The following is a 13,693-nucleotide window of genomic DNA, read 5'->3' on the forward strand; positions in this document are numbered from 1 at the left end:
TTATTAAAAAGCTTTTGATTTTGAAGATGTTTTAAAACCAGATCCTCTTGAGGTTTCCCTTGATTTGGAAGTTCATTGAAGAAACCTTGAGGGGTAGCAGTTTGTCCATTCCTCCAACTGAAGTTTGGATGATTTCTCCAACTAGGATTATATATATTGGAGGTAGGTCCATTGAAAGGTCTTTGGTAATTATTCACGGCATTAGATTGCTAATTCAATACCTCTTGAAAGGCAGGTATTGTTGGACAATTTTCAGTTGTGTGAATGTTGCAAGCACAAATACCGCAAATAGTTTCCTTAGCCTTATCCTTCTTCAATTCAATGGCCTCAAATTTCCTTATGAGATTAGCCACTTTAGCATTGACATCATCATCTTCTTTCAGAAGGTATAATCCGCCCCTCTCCTTTGATTGAGTGGGCTTAGATGTGGTGTTAGGTCTTGGGGAGATGTCCTATGATTATGCAGTTTCAGCGAGTTTGTCAAAGTAATCCCCCACTTCATTGACATTTTTGTTCATGAATTCCCCATGGCACATCATCCCAATGAATTGGCACATGGAAGATGTCAGTCCATCATGAAAGAAACTTGTTATGTGCCACGTTTCAAAACCGTGTTGTGGGCATGAACTGACGAGATCCTTGAACCGCTCCCAACATTGAAAGAGTGTTTCATCTTCCTTTTGGGTAAAGTTCATGATCGACTTCCTTATGGTGTTCGTCTTATAGTATGGAAATAATTTCTTATGAACTCCATCATGTCATTCCATGTGCTAATAGATCGCAGACGTAGTGAATGTAACCACGTCTTAACTTTCTCTTTGAAGGAGAAAGGAAAGTGTTTCACCCTGACCGTGTCCTTAGACATGTTAGGAAAATATAAAGTGGCTATTGTAACGTCCCAATTCATGTAGCTAATTATATGCACCTAATTGTATATGTACCTACCTTACAAGTAATACGTGGGAAACTTAAACGTAATGAATCAGCGAGGATGATAGAAGTAACTTCGGGATGTTACAATTGGTATCAGAGCATGAGAATGAGATTAACTGGGCCACCCTAAGTTTTACGTGATTAGGACATATAATGAATCAAATACATATGTTCAACTAAATCCTCAAAGGAATTAGGAAACTGAGAAATTAGAAACCCATATTTAGGTTCCCCATTAGAAACATCAGGTTATATGTGGAATTTAAAAACCATGAATATAAGTACCCCCATAATAAATCCCCAAAATTCTAAATAAATTTTTCTTGAATTAAAGCTCATCCTTAAATAAGATCACAATCAAGAAGAACAAGTTTCCCTTATGGGAATAGAGATTTTCCAATTATTTAAAGAAATTTCCAACTATTCCAATGGAATTCTGACATGTTACGATATCCCTAATAATTACAGTAAGTGGACATATCAGAAAAATTTGAAACTTTTCTGGTAGTCATTCAGGTCACCATAAATCTCTACCTAAAATTTCAACCCAATCTGATAAGTACAAAATTCTACATAAATGTGGCAATAACAAAAATTGGTAGGAAGTGCCGCTGGATAGCAAACTTTTATATAACTCACAAAGGTGAAACACCCCCTAAATCAGGGGATCTAGCCTCATGGATTTTTTTGGAGTCTCAAGAGTAAGTCAGGAGCTTAAGATCCAAATTTCAAATAAATTGGACATATGGATTGGAAGTTAAAATTTTTAGAGTGATAGACTCTTAATATAAGACGATTTTGGGCAATTACAATGTTTGGATAAAGGACGACACTAAAGCTTAGGTTCAACAATGAATGGATGATTTGGCCTATCCATTGTCATCTAGTTGGGTTAGGATCTCTGACTCATGGTGAAACGAAGATCTTTCCAAGGATGTAGAATGAATCGGGACTAGGGAATTATGAACAATAATCAGGTAAGGCTTGCGCAAGTTCATCCAATTACAAAATCTCGGGGTTGAGATTTTTTGTTTAACGGGGGTAGGCTGTAATGTCCCGATTCATGTAGCCAATTATACTCACCTAGACATATACGTACTTACCTCGTAAGTAATACGTGGAAAATTTAAGCCTAATGGATCAGAAAGGATGATAGGAATAGTTTCGGGTAGTATATCAGATAGTTAGAGTACGTGGTGAAAAAACTTAATGGGCCACGTAGAAGTATCCCATACGAGATTATAAAATTTCATTATATCCCTAACGAGTTAGGATAATCGGAACTATGGACTGATGGAACCATGTTACACGAAATTTAAGCAGTTTGAATCAAGTTCTAAGTCCTAGAGAGTCTTAAATGATCCCAATGCCCTGACCAAGCAAAGGATCAAGATTTTATAGGATTACGAATTGATACCAGTAAATCCTTTGTACTGCGCAGACAAAAGATCTGTGTTTCGAACTCAAACCAACTACAACCATCTACTTGTATTACCTCAAAACATAGGAAATAGGAAATCCTTAGAGGAGTGTAATAGAAGTACTAAATTTCGGGGGTGAAATTATGTTTAAGGGGGGTAGATTGTAACACCCCGAACTTTTCAATACCTGTGTATTGAAAGTTCTCGAGCGTTACCAAGAAGTTAACGTTATATGTACATGCATACGAAATAAATCTAACTATCCTAGCCTTACATCCTCACCCTGACACAAACCTAACCGCTGGGAATGATCTCTAAGCAATAGACCAAGCCATTTGATCATTGATTTTAAAACAAGATCATCGTAGGCGCCTTCCCTTGAACGAACTGGCAAATAACTCCCTATTTGTAATGATCCGGACGCAAGTTAGTTTGTAAGAATTGTTTAAAAAGGCGCATACAACCCCGTAGAACCCTTAGATTTCACAAAACTCTTAGATCAACAATGATTACAAAGATGCCAATAACCTAGGCTCCTGAATTCTAGATCACATAGTTATCACTATCCGTTTAATGTGAAATTTTATACCTTGCTTAGGTATCGTAAATTAACCATGCACAGGTGGACAACAAACATTTCATAGGTAAATCTAATAAAAAGTTCAAGGAACCTCAATGTTATACTCGTCAAAAGTTTGGACACTTATTAACTGAATGCCTAAATAGAAAACCCAGAGGAAAGCCAATGGCAGCCACATGGGATGACACGGAAGAGTCAAACTTAGAATGTAGTGACTCATAGAGAGATGAGGACCAGAAATCTCTGAAAATTCTTATGGTCCCCACAACTACTTCCATCGAAACTGAGAATGATGAAGAACTACATGCCACTAAATCATTTCCATCAGATAATGAGGAAACTAAGAAGGAAGAAGAAGAAGAAGAACAGAATAAACTACAAGATGCTTAAAATCAACTTTACATTCATAACATCAACGTCCTTAAATGACTTGGAATAACTGAAAATAAAAAGGAAGTGTTGCAAAAAGATCTGGATAAAACACTAGAAATCAGTACACACCAAATTGATGATTTACAACAATATCACTCAGTTAATGATAGACTAGAAAGAATCAATATCTTCCTTAAATCCGAGTCTGAAAAACTAAACAAACAAGTTGAGCTATTAAAGGATAAAAACATGCTCCTTAAAAATGAAAATCACACACTCCTGTTTGATTTAGAAGAATCCAGAAAATCTGCTAAGCTAAACTATAAATTTTCCCAGAGTGGTGAGAAATTAGAAAAACTCTTAGGTATGGGAAGACCCAGAAAAGATAAGAGTGGCTTAGGATATGATAAATTTAAAACAAAAACTGAAAATGCAGCACCAATGGCTGAAAAATCTGCTGCTTCAGGAAGTGAAACAAGAACTACTCCTGTTTGTCATTTATGTGGTGATTCTGGTCATTATGAGTTTGAATGCATGACACTTGGGAGGACTCAACATAACTCTGATCAAAATCATACTGGTAAACACAAACCAACCAAAAGAACAATATAAAATGTTAGGAGTCCGCCTAGGAATATGGATAAAAGAAATAGACATCCATCACCACCTAGGATGACTAACATAATGAAGGAGTTATTGAATCAAGTGGCTGAATTAAACAAGAAAACTAATGAAGTTGTAAGACAAGGAAACACGATTCAGATGCCCAACTTGATTAAAGAAACTAAAACTACTGCAGTTAAAAATCCTGTCACAAAATGGGTAGTGAAAGACAAGAAAAATTGTCTTGTTACTCACTCAAATTATATAACAGGCAATGATACTAAGTGGTACCTGGATAGTGGATGCTCAAGACATGTCACAGGTGACAAATCCCTTCTCTCAAATTATTCAGATCTTAATGATGGGATAGTCACCTATGGAGACGAAAGAACCACTAAGGTAATTGGACAGGGAATTATCAAAGGAATAAACTCGCTCAAAAAATAAGAATGCCTTTTACATAAAAGGAATGACACATAATCTTTTATGCATTTCTCAAATGTGTGACAATGAGCATGTGTTTACATTCAACAAGCAGGAATGCGAAATCCTAGACCTATCAGGTAAACTAGTAATGAAGGGTAGTCGCACAAATAACCTCTGCTATGTCACTAAAGGCAAAGGAAGAACTGATCCATATGCCTAGCAATATTGAGTATGGAAAAATGAGTCCAGGTCATGCATCTAGATCTAGATAGTTGCTGAAAAGATGCAATTTTGTTGAACTCTTAATGATATATTTGAGGTCTCTCACCTCAATCTTTTTGTATATAAACATCTTGATGTTTATATTTTGGATTGTATAATGCTTGTACTAATTTTTTCTGTGTATACTGTTTCATACATAGATATACTATATTATACATGAAAGTTTAACAAAATGCTGAAAAATGAAAAATATACACCTTCAATATAACTATTGATAAATTATGGGGACTCTCGATTAAATTGACCTAGCATTGATATCATCGACGTCTCATTGGAATAGGAAAAGTCACATGATCAAGAGTGTTATCAAAGATAGCCTCGATAACATCTAATGGGGTCTATCGATATAATTGAAACATGGTTCGATGATATCGAAGTGTGTTGCCTGATAAAAAGGCGCTCGAATGGGAAAATGTCATTTCACTTCTAAAAATCATTTCACCTTCTTCCTAGCTCATCCCTCCCAACAAGTCTTCACGAATCTTCATCAGGAGTCCTAGACGTCATCCAAATCTAGTAACACCCCTTTCCTTTCCTCCTTATGTCAAGGTTCCATCTTGGTCTTTTTGGGTATTTCCTAATTTTCAAGAGAAGTCCTGTCCGTCTATCTTCAAATTCGTCAAACCCTCCTCTGTGAGTATCGACAAATGGGCAAGGACAAAGGGAAATCGTTTGGTCCTGGAGAATCTTCGAGATCCTCTAGGCAAAAAGTTCTTGCTCCAAGAGAAAGGGCAAGGGCTCTTGAACATGGGACTCCCACTCACCGGCGAACACAGCAGAAATCGTGTGGCGGGTCCCGATCTGAAGCACCGGCCCCTCCCCTTGCTAAGGTGAATCTGGCACTAGCTAAATACACTGGAAGGAAGTTAGTTCTTGAAAGGAAGGTAGATAGGGAATGTCTAAAACCCTATAATCTGGAACCCCTATTAGCTGAAATTAGATGGCTACCTCTCCTCGATTTTAGCGGTCCATGTCACTATGAACAGACCTACAACTTCTTTGCTTACAGTCATTCGCCAGTGGCCGATCCTCCGCCCATAACGGTTTCTTTTGATGATGATGATCTAGAAATTACCCCTGTAGCCATTGCAAACATCCTTGGGCTTTCTCTATCATCCGTCGGTTTCCCTAACATGTACCTTAAGAATGTTGAAACTTGGTCCATGGTTATAAAATTTCTCTGTCATGGTCATGATATTCCCTAGTACTAAGGCAATGCGCTTAAAGCTAAATTCATGGAACCATGATATTGTGTTCTACATGGCATCTTCGCCTTAACATCTATCTTCGTGGTACCAATCGTGCCGACCTCACTGGATTTATGACCATGATAGTCTATTCTATAGCCATAGGGATCAAAATCTGCCTTCCTACCCTGATTGTTCATTAGCTAGTATATGTGATTCATACTTCTCGGGATGTGCATTTGCCCTATCCTTGGATCATTCACATTATCTGCAATGCGAACAGTCTTTCAACAATAAATGATCCGGAACTTCCCCTTCAACACTTCAACAAGAACAATATTAGAAGGATGGACTTGAAGTTTCACAAATTTCCAGAAGACCAACCCTAGGAAGGGATTCAGGAAGAAGGAGAAGGTGGTGAAGGCGATGCTCCAGCTTAAGGCGCTGGAATGGCTGAGGGTGACCCTCTTGAGCCCCAACAAGCTCCGTCCTCATTTGAACCTAGGCATGCAAAAATGTTCAAGCTACATCAAGATAGGATTGGCGCAACGATGCGAGAAGTCACCCAGCTAAAGGAGACCGTGAATGCTAGGTTCACTGTCTTGAAACGTCTGGTGAACGGGGTGTAGCAGTCCATGTAGCAAGTGGTTGATCTGCTCACCTGCCATCGTGTCGACATAGTACCATCTTCCTTTGGTCCTCCGCCATAGTGTTGTCATCTGGGAGCTATCACATACACTCTACCCTCATCTCCGCGTATGGGCATTGGTATCTTTTTGAATGCCCTGCGCTCACATCAGTGTATGTGATGGATTACTAGCCTGCATAGTCTGACACGTTTTTTTTTGGGATATGTATATGCCCATGGATGGGCTAGATACTTTTTTTATGCCTATGAATGGGCTTTTTTTTTAGATGGAAGTTATACTACTGCCAATCTTGGGCAGTATCTATTTCGGATATTTTAGGTTATGGCTATTTATATCTCCTACATCTTTACTGCCATTAGAATTTGGTCTGCTTTGAATGCTGCTATCATCTCCTGTTTTATCTGGTTTATATTGACTATGGTGTGTGATGCCAGTGATGCATGATTTTTATCTCCATATTATCTGCTTACTACACTGCTCTTTTTTTCCCTAATATGCATACATGTTTTCTGTAATGAGAGGTCCTTTTACATATATCTACTCTACTTATGCTCCCTGCATTGTGGTTCTCCTATATACTTCAACTTCAGTCACTATCCACTGTTACATTATCCTTTGCCATTGACTGACAAAAAGAGGGAGAACAAATCCACACCTCGAAGGAAATTTGTGTGTATCTGCTTGTGGATGGTGGTGCAGATGTTAGGGGGAGCAGTTGCCAGAAGATAGGGGAAGATTGCTGTTAGGGGGAGCAGCTACTGAATGACAGTGTCATTTGTGTGTATGGACTAGATAGCTTTGTAAAATTGTGTAAAGTTCATGTACACACAATTTAGGGTGTTCGTACTAGATGTAGTTCTAGGCTGTTTTGGTGTTTTTTCACGTAATTGACAAAGGGGGAGATTGAAAGTGTCGTGGTTTGTCAATTAGTGTGATCGTTGAGTCAGCCAGACAGAGGAGCCCCATAGGAAGATTGATCAAGCGTCTGCCTCAACTGGATGTGTGCTCGAACTCGCCACAGCTAAATCTTAGCCTCACATCCCATGTCCCAAAACACCAGGTCATTAAAACAACTAAAATTGAATAGAACACCCTAAGGTTTTTAGCTAGAAAACTTTTTTCAAAAAATAGGAAAATCTTTAAGTTTTCTACCTTTATCGATTTATCGACAAATGGTTTGATGAAATCGAACCCTGTTATCGATGTCCTTGAAGCTCACTCAATATTATCAAAATGAGGACATAAGATGTCCAACAACCACAAAGATCTCTGGACGGAACTATCGATGTATCGATAGACGGTTCGATATCATCGAAATTTGAATCTCGAGTCTATCAAACTAGACTCGATAAAATCGACATCAGGTCTATTATGTCCAAAGTTCTGCTAATGCAAATCATGTAATCCGCTATATATCAAAGAGCTCCTTGATATCCTCGGATTTCAAATCTCGATTATATCGGAAGCCCTTCGATGATATCGGATTGGGACACATTTCTATCCAGTAAGTTTTTCAAGTTATTTTTTTCTCGGATCGAGGGTCGATAAAATCGCTATTCAAATATCAATCATATCATGGCATGGTCGATGTCATCGAATATGGACATAAACTGTCTAGTAAGCTTATAAGAAAACTCCTTATAATTATCGACGAATCGACGCCGCCCTCGATATCATCAATATTCAAATTCCGATGATATTGAGTGATGCTCAGTCATATCATTTACCTGAAATATTTCAAAGGCAAGTGCTTTAACATTTTCAAATGTCGAGGAATCGAACCTCGTATCGATGAAATTGGAGTTTGAAATACGACGACATCGATGCCCGTTCGATTTCCTCGACGAGTTGGCAAAAGGTTTTCAAAACCATTTGATAGTAAAGTTCATGTCATCAAGCGGCCAGTCAATGCTATCGAGAGCATACGCTCGATGATATCGACCCTGATTGATGATATCGAATTCTGTCAAAAATGTAACCGTTTTATATCCATTGGAACCTTTTACCTATTTAATGAGTGGTTGCCCTTGGTTGTTGGATAGAGAAAATAGAGTGTGCTTTTGTGTGTTTAAACCCTAGATCATATACCCTAAGCCCTTTCTCTCATGGAAGTTCATCCTCCAATTCACCTTCATCATTGACATTCAATAGAGTGGATTGGGGAATGAACTTCCACATTCAAGGATCCTAAAGCTACCATCTTGTTGGCAGATCATTAAGCTGGGATGCCTTGAATGCATAGATGATTGGAATCGCTCTATCTTGCTTATAAGAAATCATTTAAGATAGTAGGATTCCATCATAACCTTGACCCAACCCATCGCCATGTATTGGTACATATTCTGAGTTGCAATTCAAGGAAGCTGAAGATTCTTCATCATCCAAGGAAGAGATCTTCATCAACGTGCTGAATGGGGCTCATCTACTTATCTGTAAGTCATTAGAGTCCAGAGGACCCTTGTGATCATTTCTTTTGTAGGATTGGGTATAAGGTGTTTCTCAACCCTTGCAAGTCTTCATAGGAGGCCTCCGGCGGGAGTGTATATGGGGGTGCTTTGTGTTGACCCTTGCTCTGTAGAGAGCATAAAATCTTAGGTCCTTGTGCAGGTTCTTGGCCTATATGGCCTAAAAATCGGGTGTTGTGTGTTGACCCTTGCTCATAGGAGCATAAAGTGTGTCGTGTAGACACGTTGTGTGAGCCTAAGTGTAAGTTGTTCTGGTTAGAGGTGAACCTGATTTAGGACCTCCATTTTGAGGTGAACCTATTGTGAAACCACCTTTAGTGTGATCTAGTACACTCAAGGGTTGAGTGCGTCTGCTGGAAGTGGAGTAGACAAGTAGTCGAACCACTATAAAAATAACTGTGTTTGAGATTGCTATTGTCTTCTATTAGTTGTGTGATTTCCTTAAATGCGTTTATACTTGATTAACTGAGATCACACCTCACACACATAGTCTCATCCATCATAACTTATTTGCATCTTGTTTATCTCTCAATTAGTTTTATGAATGGATCCTCTATTAGGCTTGGAAGCTATTAGAGTTACTCTGAAGAAATCCTGATACATGCATATTTTCTCAGGATAAGATTGATAGGATTTTAAATTATCATAAAATATTAAAAAGTCTTATTCACCCCCCCCCTCCCTCTAGGACATATCGGTATATTCCCACTTCAACTAAAGCGGTCATTATCATAATTTCAATTGGTATTAGAGCCAAGTCTCTCTTAAGGGTTTCACCGCCTAGAGAGTGATCTTGACTGAAGTTTGTAATATGGTCAAAGGAGAGGACTCATCGGTCACTAGACCTCTAGTGTTTGATGGATCAAATTATGCATATTAGAAGGCTAGAATGCATTACTTTCTGAGATCTTTGGATCATGATGTTTGGGACATTGTTGAAAGAGGATATGTGCCACCAACCGAACAAATAGTACTTGAAAATGGCACAACTATCACTAAACCAAAATCCAAAGAAATGTGGACATCATTCGATAAAGAAAAACAAACATCTGAAGCTAAAGCTATGAATGCTATCTACTGTGCTATGTCCTAAGAAGTTTTCAATCAAATCAGTATGTGCGGGATAGCCAAAGAAGCATGGGACTTGTTGGAAATAACCCATGAAGGAACGAGCACTGTGAAGAGATCCAGACTGCAACTCCTAACATCATACTTTAAAAGTCTCAAAGTGGAAGAGCATGAGACCTTCATGGAGTTTTTCACAAAACTGAACATCATTTACAACTCCATGGGTGGATTAGGTGAAAAAGTTTCAGTCCCAAAAATCTGTAGGAAAATATTAAGATCATTACCGGAACGGTTTAATCCTAAAGTAACAACCATTGAAGAATGTAGAAACATAGATGAAATGAAAGTAGAAGAACTAGTAGGTTCCCTACAAACATTTGAACTACACTTCAAATAAACTCCTAAATCCAAAACTACCGTACTCAAAACTTCAAAGAATACAACAAATGAGGACATTGAAAATGAAAGAGAAATTGAAGATGAGGAAGTGGCCTTGCTGGCACAACGATTCTGAAAGTTCTTTCAGGAAAATCGTGGTCATCCATTTAAAGGAAGACAGGTGGACAACAAACATTTCACAAGTAAATCTACTAAAAAGTTGAAGGAAACCTGTCGAAAGTTTAGACACCTATCTACTGAATGTCCAAATAGAAAAACCAAAGGAAAGGCAATGGCAGCCACATGGGATGACACGGAAGAGTCAAACATAGAATGTAGTGACTCGGAGAACGATGGAGACCATAAATCTCTAAAAATTCTTATGGTCCCCACTGCCTCAACTACTCCCATCGAAACTGAGAACGATGAAGAACTGCAGGCCACTAAATCATTTCCATCAGATAATGAGGAAACTGCGAAGGAAGAAGAAGAAGAACAAAATAAACTACAGGATGCTTACAATCAACTCTACATTCATAGCATCAACATCCTTAAAAGACTTAGAATAACTAAAGACAAAAAGGAAGAGCTGTAATAAGATCTGGATAAAACACTGGAAATCAATACACACCTAATTGATGATTTACAGTAATATCACTCGGATAATGATAGACTAGATAGAATCAATATCTTCCTTAAATTCGAGTCTGAAAAACTAAACAAACAGGTTGAGCTATTAAAAGATAAAAACGTGCTCCTTAAAAATGAAAATCACACACTCCTGTTTGATTTAGAAGAATCCAGAAAATTTACTAGGCTAAACTATAAATTTTCTCAAAGTGGTGAGAAATTGGAAAAACTATTAGGTATGGGAAGACCCGTAAAAGAAAAGAGTGGCTTAGGATATGATAAATTTAAAACAAAAACTAGAAATGTAGCACTAACGGCTGAAAAATCTGCTGCTTCAGGAAGTGAAACAAGAACTACTCTTGTTTGTCATTTATGTGGTGATTCTAGTCATTATAAGTTTGAATGCATGGCACCTGGGAGGACTCAACATAACTCTGATCAAAATCATACTGGTAAACACAAACCAACCAGAAGAACAATACAAAATGTCAGCAGTCCACTTAGGAATATGGATAGAAGAAATAGATATCCATCACCACCCAGGATGACTAACATAATGAAGGTGTTATTGAATCAAGTGGCTGAATTAAACAAGAAAACTAATGAATTTATAACACAAGGAAACATGATTCAGATGCCCAACTTGATTAAAGAAACTAAAACTACCGCAGTTCAAAATCCTGTTACAAAATGGGTAGTGAAAGAAAAGAAAAATTGTCTTGTTACTCACTCAAATCTTATAACAGGCTATGATACTAAGTGGTGCCTAGATAGTGGATGCTCAAGACATGTCATACGTGATAAATCCCTTCTCTTAAATTATTCAGATCTTAATGATGGGATAGTCACCTATGGAGATGGAAGCACCGCTAAGGTAATTGGGCAAGGAATTATCAAAGGAATAAACTCGCTCAAAAATGAGAATGCCTTTTGATTGACGCATAATCTTTCTAGAAATTCTCAAATATGTGACAATGAGCATGTGGTTACATTCAACAAGCAGGAATACAAAATCCTAGATCTATCAGGTAAACCAGTAATGAAGGGTTGTCGCACAAATAACCACTGCTATGTCATTATAGGCAATGGAAGAACTAATCCATATGCGTAGAAATATTGAGTATGGAAAAATGAGTCCAGGTCATGCGTCTAGATCTGGTGTTTTGGGAAATGGAATCGTGTTCTACATGTCATCTTTGCCTTCAACATCTATCCTCGAGGTACCAATCATGCCGACCTCACTGGATTTATGACCATGATAGTCTATTCTGTAGCCATGGGGATCAAAATCTGCCTTCCTACCCTGATTGTTCATCAACTAGTATATACGATTCATACTTCTCGGGATGTGCATTTTCCCTATCCTTGGATCATTCACACTGTGTGCAATGCGATTGGTCTTTCAACAACAAACGATCCGGAACTTCCCCTTCAACACTTCAACAAGAACAATATTAGAAGGATGGACTTAAAGTTTCACAAATTTCCAGAAGACCAACTCAAAGAAGGGATTCAGGAAGAAGGAGAAGGTGGTGAAGGCGATGCTCCAGCTTAAGGCGCTGGAATGGCTGAGGGTGACCCTCTTGAGCCCCAACAAGCTCCGTCCTCATTTGAACCTAGGCATGCAAAAAGGTTCAAGCTACATCAGGATAGGATTGGTGCAACAATGTGGGAAGTTAGCCAGCTAAAGGAGACCATGAATGTTATGTTCACTATCCTGGAACGTCTGCTAAATGGGTTGCAGCAGTCCATGCAACAATTGGTCAATCTGCTCACTTGCCATCACGACGACACAACACCATCTTCCTCCGCTCCTCTGCCATAGTGTTGTCATCTGGGAGCTAATACATACACCCTACCCTCATCTCCACGTATGGGCATTGGTATCTTTTTGAATGCCCTGCGCTCACATGAGTGTATGTGATGAAAGTGGCCCGGTTTGTCAATTAGCGTGAGTGTTGAGTTGGCTAGACAAAGAAAAGTGCCCCAGTTTGTCAATTAACATGAGTGTTGAGTTGGCTAGACAAAGAAGCTCCATAGGAAGATCAATCAACCATCTGCCTCAACTGGATGTGGGCCCGAACTCGCTACAGGTAAATATTAGCCTCACATCCCATGTCCTAAAACACTAGGTAATTAAAACCCTTAAAATTGATTAGAATATCATAGGGTTTGTGGGTTAGAAAACTTTTTCAAATTTTCAGAAAATCTCTAAGTTTTCTACCTCTGTCGATTTATCGATAAAATGATCGATGTAATCGACAAGTGCTGTCGATGTCCTCGAAGATCACTCGATAATATTGAATGGGGACATAAGTTGTCCAGCAGCCGCATATACTTCTAGACAGAATTATCGATGTATCGATAGCTGTATCGATAGCATCAAAATTTGAATCTTGAGTCTATCAAAGTTGACTCGATAAAATCGACAGCAGAGATATTGTGTCCTATTTTTCTATGAAAAATCATAAAATCTTCGATATATGAAAGTTCTCCTCGATATCCTTGGAATTCAAATATCAATGATATCAGAAGGCCTTCGATGATATCGGTCTTGGACACACAGTTTAACAATAATATTTTTAGGTGGTTTTTATCTTGGATCAAGTGTCACTCGATAGAATCGATATTCAAATATCAATGATATCGAGGTTGGGTCGATTGCATCGAGAATGGACATAAACTGTCTAACAAGCTT

At 38.3% G+C, this 13,693-nt stretch overlaps 1 pseudogene; it reads left to right on the forward strand.

Annotated features, from left to right (window-relative positions):
• The first annotated feature begins 606 nt into the window (after positions 1-606).
• LOC131250388 (small nucleolar RNA R71) lies at positions 607-705 on the forward strand (annotated as a pseudogene).
• Positions 706-13,693: the final 12,988 nt, after the last annotated feature.

This window comes from Magnolia sinica, chromosome 6 (genome assembly GCF_029962835.1).
Source record: "Magnolia sinica isolate HGM2019 chromosome 6, MsV1, whole genome shotgun sequence".
NCBI lineage: Eukaryota > Viridiplantae > Streptophyta > Magnoliopsida > Magnoliales > Magnoliaceae > Magnolia > Magnolia sinica.